Consider the following 10,926-nt stretch of genomic DNA (forward strand, 5'->3'; position numbering starts at 1 on the left):
AACAAGCCACTAATTGAGAGGTTGTTTATGTTGTCAAGTGGATCCATATTAGAGGGGAGACAGACTATGTGGTGCCACATCACAGCCAACCAGATTCAAAAGCATCAGTTAATGTGTCTGTATGGTAAAGCCCTTTGCCTCAGAAAGAGAAGCATCTTTAAAGATGAGCTGCAGCGACCTCCCATCACTTTAATTTCATCTGTGGCTCTGGGCGGTGTGTCGCTGCCACATGGTGCAGTAATCACAGAGGTTAGCCTTAGTGCGCGCTAACACTGGGGTTTTCTCTCCTCTGATCTCTCAATTTTTTTTCCTCATTTCTGATTATTCATCTCGGGCTTTTCCTTCAGTGCTGTCGCTGGAAGACGCTGTTCTCTTTATACTTTGAAACTAATGCTTTAACGTTCCTGGAGGGTTTTAAAAAAAAACAAGTGCTGGCAGCGACCGAGAAAACCAGCCCGTTGACACAAAGCGTTGAGTGTGACAGTTAAACATCCTCATCATTAGCAAAGAAGGACTTGGTGGGTGTGTCGAATATTTAATTAGTGAGAGGAAGTAACAGACAATGTGTTTCATTAGAGGTTTTCGCCACGCCCGTGAAATTGGATTAGTTTTGGTGTTTGACAATTGAAAAGTGAAGCATTTTATCCAACACGTTCATCTGTGCCGCAGAATGTATGCGACCTATAGTCCACAGCAGACAGATGGTGATGTGTGAATAACGCAGTACACGCTTCAAATCCATTCTACAAACAGCATGCAAACAAGGGTGTCGTTTCCTTATATTTGCAATCGGTAGCAAATGAGAAACACTGTTAACAAAGTTCACTGAGGTGCAAATTGTGCACCAGCACTGCTGCAGGTTAAATTTAGATTATTTCCTTTAATATTTGTGAGTCATAATTTACCTTTCAATAGAGACAGACTTAATTATGCACTCGGTACCAAAGTAGTGATCAGTCGTGATGCTTGTGCACTTTATATTCCACTTATATTGGCATTCTAACCAGTAAAATAATTATCTAACATCACTGCAGGCAATGTTGCTGTCTTACATTCCATCAAAGCATGTAACAAATTATTTTATACCGTATCAAAACGTATTTTTCATAGTTTTTAATAAAAAAAAAAAAATTTAATATATTTTTTTTTTGAAGGCCGTTTCACCCCAGAAAGAACTGCTTAGGTGTTTGTGTCCTCTGTGTTCTAATCTCCCCTTAGTCCCAGGTTGATTGTTCAACTCCACACCTCAATATGATTCACATCTCAGAGGACTTTTATGTCATAACAGTAGAAAAAGGGGGAGAACTGACTCTAGTGATCCACTTTTTGATCTTTGTCACACCTGCCATCCGAGTGTTTGAGAGTGTGTGTGTGTGTTTGGGCACCATGTGGAAGGCTGCGTTTGCCAGCTTTTTTAATGTGTTTTGGTTCATTTTTTAAAACAAAAGGCAGTTTTCCTTACCTTGTTTTGGATCGTTACCATTTGAATCGTGTGTTGTGAGCAGGGAAACATCCAAAACGTGCAGGGCAGTCGGTCCCCAGGACCAGGATTGAGAAACCCTGGGTTAGAGCTTATGTCGGGATAGAGAGCTTGGCTGAGTTCAGTAAAGGTGCCATGGCAGCCACCATAAATGTTTGTAGTCAATCAGAGAGTTGGATCAGACCCATTTCTCAGCTTTAGTCCTGATATATTGTACCTAGTTTTTTTCAGATGCTGTGTGACAGTTGTGACTGTCTGTTTATTTAATATGTTATATGTAATATATAAGCAGAAACCACCGTCAGGTGTTAGGCTGTGTTCTGCCTGCCTGCTGATGAGTGGGAAACTGGATTTATGGATTTTTAGGAACATTCCGTCAGTGATGGACAGTCTATTATGACAGATGAGTCTGTTGTCAGTGTGTGTGTCAGAGAGAGAGGCAGTGGGGTAGAGATCAGTGCACTCAGTTCTGCGGCGATGCAACAATGCAAAACCCTCCTTTGGAGATCTTTTAAGGGGTCTTTTGTGGCCGGCACTAGCTCTTCTGCAACAGAAGTTGATTATACGTGCAGAGAACCACCACAAACTCATTTTCAAAGGGATTTAGCTTATTTTCTCTCCTCTCTCAAGTTAAGATCAATGTCTCTGTTCTTTACAGTATCCTTAAACTTTCTCCTTGTTTGGCTTGATTCAATGTCAAATTTCTAACCATTTCTTAAAAGCTGCTATTTGTAATGAATCATGACACTTAATTTAAGTTTCAATGTCAATTTTCTAACCATTCATCTGTGCACTAAAGCAAAAAAATAAATTAAATTCACTCGACACAGGTTTTTTTTTTACTGCCTAGTAAACTAAAGGTAATGATATTCCTGTTGTTTAGAGTTCAATTACATGCTTCGTAATTGATATAACAGAGGAAATAATCATAATGACACTAATAAGAGGAGTACAATGGGAATATAAATAGATAACAACCACATGATAAAAATAATAATAACAATTCTAATTATAAACAGAATAATAATCAACATTTTATTTGATGGGGCAGTAGGGAACCATTAAAATGGATAGCGAGGCGCTGGCTCCCTGGTGTAAATACTGTCCTTTTTTGTTTGTTTGTTTGTTTATTTGTTTTCTCATTTAAAACCAACGCATGAACTGTAAACGATTCTTTTGCTGTCTCGACGTCCCACTGATGTCGCTTTCCCGCTACTCAATAAAAAGCCCCTCCTGCTGTGACGCCTCAGATCTTCCTCGCCTCTGTCGACTCAGGCAGAATGTCACCATGTTTGTGAGCGATCAGATAGAGCTGACATTTGATGATGTGGATGGCATTCAGAGGTTCGGCGAATGAAACACACCTGGATGTCTAATCTGCGATGCACAGAATTAATCCCCCCACCAATGGCGAGATTAAAGAGATATTTGAGATGTTACTAACCTTGCCAGGATCCCCTCTTCCTTTGTGTTTCAGTGTCTCTTATTTTAAGATCTCTGTCTTTATTATGGGAGATCAATTATGAGTGTATGGTTTAACCAAGCATTCACAATGAGCTTTAATTCTCTATAACATACGGACTTGTTTCGTTTCAGTGATCATGGCTTAATGATTGTGATAAGTTAATTTCTTAGGATCTGGAGTTATTTAAAATCCCCTCTTGTCATGGACAGCCAGTGATTAGTCTTGCTGCTGCCATTGCCATTTTTTTCCCTTTTTATTTTAATCATAATTCACACGTCTGAATAGAAAAAAAACCAAACATTTGATCATTTGCATAATTGCCTCTACAGCCATGTATTTTTAAACGTCCATAAACCAAAGTGCAATTTATAAAACATAGCCTTTCCTTTTCCAACCCATTACTTTCATTCAGTGCTATTGTATGTCTTCATATAATATTTATGCATTAGCTCAAAATGAATATTACAAGGTGGTTTACACAAGACAATTGATGTTTGCATATTCCTCATCGCCCGTGCTGCTCTTTTACATTTTGTATTTCTCTCTAGTTGCAGATGAATACGTCCCTTTATTAAGGCAAGGTTCGCTCCACGAAATGCTGGTTGATTGGTAATTTATGGTCAAGCAACGTTCCTATTCGGGCCTTTAAACATGCACTTAATGGATACGTGATGTCCATGATAAAGTCGAAAGTCAGCATCTTTTGTAGTTTCAGTGCAGAAGATTTAATAATAATAGTAAGCATGATAATCCTCATCCACAACTTGTGTTTATCGTCATGGTAACCCACACTTAAGCATCCACAAACTAGAGTGAAGTCAGTTTGAGAATGATACGTTCCACACTTGACGTTAACTTTTCCCAGCTTTTGTTCAACTTTTAATTCCATTTTTTTTACACCTTTGCAATTTGGTTTGTTTTAGAAATGCCAAAACGAATACATTGAATGTATCAAGTATCAGTTTTACCGCAGCCCCATTCACACCTTCTTAGTGTGGGAATAAAACCGCAGCTTGACAGGTCTGCTTTATGTACTTAGAGTTGTGTAATGGTGCGTATATGCAAGTATAAGACATTTATCCACCTCTGGGCGGAGGAAATATGCTTTATACCTTCACAAAATAAGCTATAGATTCATATCAGTGCACATCTTGCACACCATATTCCATCATGTACAGTACTTTGTGGCATTCACTGCAAACAGGATGCTTTTGTCTCCCACTTTAAGCCTATATGCAGGGCCAGATTACTTATGTTGCATCTCAAGGTTCCAGCAAAGTGCTGCCTGAAGGACAAACACAGGGAACAAACGTCTGGTCTCCCGACATCCAATAATCCACAAACTCCACAGCTCACGCTGCTATGGAGCGAACAAGCGAATACAATGCGACTTTAATTACACTGATAACAATTATGAGTTAGATGGAAAAGCGTCTGCAGAAGGCCATGATAAAGCGAATATTCAATTTTTCTGCGCTGTTCGGTTCAAAGTTTCACTAGATGCTAAAAATTGTAGTACTGTAATATAAAAATACTCAATTTCATGTCATAAAATAAAAAATATTATTGATGATTAAAATAATAAGATGATACTTTAATGGAAAATATGCTTCTCATAATTCAGACCATTCAGTCCCTTATGACGGTGGGAAAGTTGGTTGAGTGGGAACCAGTTTTACACACACGTAGCACTGCAATCTACATTATCGCATCATAAATTACGCTGCATATAAAATGTTAACCTTTGAATAAAACAGCATCTAAAACTGCCCAATAAATACAGTGGAGTAAGAAGTGCATATTTTTTATACATACATATATATATATTACTGTTGTGAATATGAAGCAGTAAGATCTACTTTATTTTGTAATATTCCACCTATAATATTGTAATTTAATCAGATTATCCAAGGCATATTGAGAATTGTCAGGCAGAGTTTGGGGCTGGAAGGTGAGATCAGTCAGTGTAACTGTACCACGACACCATGACTAAGCTCTTGTTTGGACAAGTGGTTTTAGGGAACCAAATATTAATTGACCTGTTCCACTCTGAATATTCTTCAGCAGCAGCCAACAAAAATCTTCTATTTTTTTCCTGCCATACAGTATAGGCATAGGTCTTTGCACCAGCAGAATGTGTCATTCATTTATTCTGCAAAGCCACATCTCAGTGGAACAGATATCCCTGTCTCATTCAATCAACATAATGCTACTTAATTGGAACAAGTTCAAAATTCATCCATCCATCCATCTTCTACCGCTTTATTCTCGTGGGAGTCGCTGTGCCAATCCCAGCTGACATAGGGTGAAAAGGCGGGGTACACCCTGGACAGATCGCCAGTCCATCACAGGGCCACATAGAGACAAACAACCATTCACTCTCACACTCAATTTATAATCCCCAAATGTACCTGTCTTTGGACTGTGGAGGGAAACCAGAGAACCTAGAGAAAACCCACACACACACACACACACACACACACACGGGGAGAACATACTCCATGCAGAAAGAGTGTAAAACTCAGCCACACTTATTTTATGATACAGCAGTACTCATTTTGAGCTCACAGAGGAGGTTTTTTCTCCCATTTTTTTTTTCAATTTGCTTCTCACAAAGTCAGAAAGAGAGAAAGAGAAAGCACTGGAGAGATGAAAGACATTTCTGCAGAAAGTTGTGAGTATGTAATTTTCCTGGTTTGTGTCGGTGAGTGATGGCTTCATTTTTTTTTTTTTTTTTGTACCCAGGGAGAGCTGGTGGCGTGTCAGCAGCCTGATGTGTTTCACTTCAGCTGATGTGTTATCAAGGCGAGGGCTTTCTCTTGGGCTACAGATTAGTTTCTTCTACACAGGTGTCACGGGCAGACACAGTAAACATAGGACAGTGCAGAGGGATGCTTCTGACAGATGACAGCCATCCTAGCGCTCTTATTGTTTTTCTGCCTCTCTACTTTTTTTTGAAGCTACACTGTTTATGCAGTGGCGGAGCTAACGAGTGAATACAAACGTAGCTTCTTTTTTGTGGGGAAAAACTTCTGTTTTTGGACAGTGAAAGGAAGCTGGAGTACCAGGAGAACATTCAAAGTCAAGGTGACAAGGCTTTGTATCAGTGTTCAGTGGCGGAGTCATCGCTGCACGGCTGCATGAGACTGCCGTGACTTCGTTTTATACGCGACACACACAAACTAGCGACTATAGCGACTTGTAAAGCAGTTGTTTTCGGTGTACAGAATCATTAGAATCAGTTCTGACACAGTCACTGAACTGAAATACAGCGGCAGGGCTTGTGATGCGGCTCACCGCTCGCGACCGCAGGCTTTCAGCAGTGCTGTCGCTAAATACACCAGACTCCCCCGTTAAATGATGAGATTTTTGACATTTCCTTGCTAAACATTGGAGATTAATGCACGTTTTCAGGATTGCTAAGTCTTTTTAACTGATCTACAGTTAGGCATTGTTTAGTTTGATTCTTCTAACTCTTCCTGTGACGGCACTCTGACCAATCGGTATCGTCTCAACTCGCTTGGAACCTCGGCTGAGCAGGTACTAAAAAAGTACCAGGTGCTATCTATAATGGAAAAGCATAATAGAGTGGAGTCGAGCTAGTGGAAACACGCCATTGGATTGAAACTGGTTACCATATGTGCCCCATACAACCTGTCTCCTTAGCAGTGCCTGTCCAGACAATGTCACAATTTAAGACACTGACATTTCCAGAGGTACTTTCTTGCATGAGCACACATAATGTATTTCAATAAGAATAAATCAATTGGAAATGTGCATAAGAGTCCATTTCCTAACTATTTTTTTGAAATTGAAAAAAGCATCTTCTGAAGAAAAACTCTCCTGAAATCAGAAGACAAGATGCAATTTCCCCCGAGTTAGGAGGCCGGTGATGAAGTGGAGTAAAGGCAGCCGGTGGAAAATGGTGGATGTCAGTTAAATCTACCGAAAATGGGAGTATCATATGAGGTGGTGGTGACAGGTTCTGTAATCACAAGTCAGACTTATAAGTGACTGCTGTCTTCTGCACCTTTTATATGCAATTATGCAGCATATCATACTATGATAAAGGAGAGTGAATTGAAAACACAGATCCTACACGTTCAGTACTCCTCACGGTGTCTATTTTTGTCTATAACGCTCCGTAATAGAGCTGTAGCTTTCACCGAGTTGTTGATGACCACGTCCCTCGCTGCCACAACCTATGTCCTCTCTGAGATTACTGTGAGACAGTGTTCAAAACCTTAATGCAATTAACCTTGAAACCACATTTGTAGGGTACAACTGTCTCACTGTCTGTCCCCCCCCCCCACCCCCCTTGCACGCAGTGTTGCAAAAATAGAGTGGCACAGATTTTAGGAACATTGTGTCAACACATTTGCGAGACAGCATAGGCGATTAAAAAAACAACACTGTCTGGCAGTTAAAAATCCCCTTTTTATCTTGGCGTGTCGGCAAAAAAATCATCCCACCGAGCTCCAAAAATGTTTATAACAGAGGGTTCTGATGGGACCTCATTTTAACAATAAAGATTAGCGAGCCAAGGAAAGTTTCCGGTCGTTGGGATTTAGTGAACTTAACTCTTGATGTCTTCTCTGATATTGATTAAATTTGCTCTGAGGTGTTTTGGGTTGTTTTTTTTGGAGAGTGAACGCTGCCTCTGAGTTGAGAGCTGTGCTGCGAGGGAAAGTGCTGTATATTTGATGGAAGCACGTTTTTGTAGGTGGGGGGAAAATAATTAATCCTGTTTGTTACCTGAGGTTGTGATTGAGAGGGAAAAAGACATCTTAAATTCTATTGACAGTTGTTTTTTCTATGATGGTCACCTTTTTTAAAAATCCAGCAGGAATAAGAGGCTGGAAGTGTACCAATGTCAAGCTCAGCATCAGTCAATTCATTCTCAGAAATTCTGTATTTGGAATAATAAACGTACTTGGAGACATTATTGCCTTAAGCATGAGTGCTCTGTGTGTTTAAACCCATTAATGTCAAACTCAGGGTAATTTAAATTCCTCCAACAGCTGCTAGTTTCGGTTCATTTTCACCACAGAATAAAAATCAACTCACAGACACTTGAGTATCCATTAAGGCCGTCCATCACAGTAAACACAGATGCTGTGACTCTCTTGTCAAAAGGTGTGGGGTTTTTTTGCACTTTGGGCTAATATCATCTCCAAGAGCAAATTATCAGCTAGAAGCTAGAATCTTGCTAAATGTTTTATCTTGTCAAAACATAAAACTCAAAGACTAGTGGTTATTAAAGCAGTAGGGATTTAAAATTAATGGAGAAGAAATTCAACTGAATTGGAGTTTAACCCACGAGGAACCACTCTTACTGCTTAATCAGTAAACCATCACTGAAATTACATATAAATGTAGCTGGAAGTAGCATGTTAACGTGTATTTTGAAGTCTCACTAACTCAATAATTTTTTTTTTTTTTTAAAGATGCAAAATGAGTTATTAAAATGTCCCAGCAGAGGATGGTTATCAAATTGATCAAAGTGTAAGTGATTTGCATGTATGTTCTGGGTTCATTACTTGCACGTGTTAATCGCTGTTTTCCTCAGAGACGGAGGTTTTAATTGCAGCCTTACAAACTTTTTATTTGGCTCCTCCAGAGAACATCCCGACGGAGTGTTTCTGGGTCGACTCCTGCTTAGTCGAATTTAGGACAGCTCGGAGATAACCCCTCAATTTTTAAAAGGCATGGCAACAGTGAGCTACAACAGCCACACATTTTTATTTTTTTTTTTTTTTTCAAAGATACAAATATGGACATGTGTGTTTGACCGCACTTATATTCAAAGAAGAGCCCACCACAGGGAAGCGTGAGGAGGAGGGAGGACGACGAAATAATGGGCAGTGAATGTGCAGTGAAGGATCTAAGACAGAAGAAGCCCTTCCATTATTTTCTCTCAGTGTCTCAAGTCTAACGTTAACGCTGTGTCAATAAATCTTTGTTCACACATGACAGTGCATCTCCCTTCACAGCTGAAGGTTAGCGATTTTTCCACCTCTCTGTATCCTCAGCTCCTCTGCACTCATGTCAGCTTTGTCGAGGAGGTGTTGGAGTGAAGCATGAAAACCAGCGTGTTCACTCAGCTTAACTCCACTCTGAGGACCTGGCTTGTTAAAGAAAAAAGCAGTTTCATTCAGCTTTACATGCACTCTTTTATCTCCTTTTTCTTTGTTAATGGCAATCAGTATAATTTCTCTAATGTGTCTCCTCTTACATTAGTTGTAACTTCTTCTAAGTGGAACTCCTTATGAGGAGAGGAGAAGGAGACACAGGTTGCTGTCCCCATCAGTCCAATCCAGACACAGTGATTCCTCCAAATGAACCAGTAACTGGGCTCCGTCTGTTTATCATCACACACATACAGTGACAGTAAAGGGAGCAGCAGGAGAAATCAGCCATTTTAAAACACAAATATGCGCCAGGATCATCTCTCACATCTGTACGTCTTAAAGCAAGAGTTATTGGTTTGTGGAGATCATCTCGTCACTGTCTCTCCCCTATTCCTCCCTCTCTATCTTCGTCTCGTCTCACTTCTTTCGCTTTTTAGTTCCCATGCAGCATGTTAGATTGCACAGCATTGCATGTCTGGTTCCCCTTGTTCTGATTCATGCGAATGCCTGGGTTCACTCTCTCTCACACACACACACGTTTGTTTACTGGGTCCTTTGCCTTTGAGTAGGGTTTGAGTTTGAGCAGGGGGAGGGAGAAGGGGACTTTTTTCTTGTCCTACTTTCTTTGCAGTAGGGACTACTGGATGTCGCACTGTGTCTTTCTTAGTTTGGGCTCGGCCCAGCTTGTCTGGAGAGTTGGGATTAATTCTCCCTGCCTGTGTGCTAGTCTTGTGCAGATCAATAGATCCCGTCGCTGCCTATTGGAGAGCGAGGGTACCACGCTGTTGTACTGGTGATGGGATGGCAGCACCTGCGAAGTAGCAGTAACAACCCAAACAGTGTATTAAAACAGTGTCAGGCCAAAGCTTGAGCTAATGAAGTGAGCCAAACACTGTGTGTGTGTGTGTATTGTGCAGATTAGCATAATAAAGTGCCGATGCATTTGCACAGTGGGGCATGTAGGGTTCTTATAATGTGTGTGCATTTAAGAGGAGCATGATTATGAAATATTTCACTGCCTTGGGAGCAGTCTCCTGGGCTACAGGAGGATTGTTAAAGAGTATGGGTCACACTCTCGGGTGGGGCAGTCCGTGCCACTGACTACTCAGAATCAATAAAGAGCGGGGGCCTGTCAGCTCTCAGGCCGGCTTGATGCCTCGGTGAGTCGGCCTGTGCACTGCCAAGGTCGGCCGTAGTTATGAACAGGTCGAGGATTTGTGTCAGGTAAACACACTGTCCTCACCCAAAGAATACAAAGCAGCCGTGCCACAATAACTGTCAGTGAAAGGAGCACACTGACAAAACAGCAAGGCCAGGTTGGAGGACAGAGAGACAGAATGAGGAGGAAAAAAAGAAATGAATGTTAATGTGAACGACAGAAAGAGAGGAGCATACAGAACGGCAGTGAGCAAAATGGATGAGAAAGAAAGTAAGAAGATTTATTTAGTGCAGCAAAGACACAAAATGCCCGTCGACATAAGATTCCTCAATAACTCAATAAAGATTTCATGAACTCATTGAAACTTGAACCTTGATACATGAAACCCTTATGTATATATGTTGCACTGTAGCTGCAGCTTTTGTGAAGATGAATCGATCACTAAATTACCCGTTAAAGATAGGGCTGGAGATCCTGAAAAAACTGTACGAGCAGGCTACATATTGAAGTCCAAGCCCCTTTCTTCAGACTTTCCAAAAGTGTTTTGGATACTTGTACAATTGACAACGTGATGATGAAAAACAACAAATACTCTAAAGAGTTCACAAAGTTAACAGTCCAGTAGATAGCGAGCCACCATGGCATCACGTTGCAGCCCTTTCTGGGCTTTCATTTGTCGCCACCGTTCAAA

General features: G+C 40.7%; 1 protein-coding gene across 2 annotated transcripts in view; it reads left to right on the top strand.

Annotated features, from left to right (window-relative positions):
* sema5a (sema domain, seven thrombospondin repeats (type 1 and type 1-like), transmembrane domain (TM) and short cytoplasmic domain, (semaphorin) 5A) overlaps positions 1-10,926 on the top strand; it is a 125,342-nt gene that overhangs the window by 98,349 nt on the left and 16,067 nt on the right. The window lies entirely within an intron of this gene.

This window comes from Solea solea, chromosome 1, assembly GCF_958295425.1.
Source record: "Solea solea chromosome 1, fSolSol10.1, whole genome shotgun sequence".
Classification (NCBI taxonomy): domain Eukaryota; kingdom Metazoa; phylum Chordata; class Actinopteri; order Pleuronectiformes; family Soleidae; genus Solea; species Solea solea.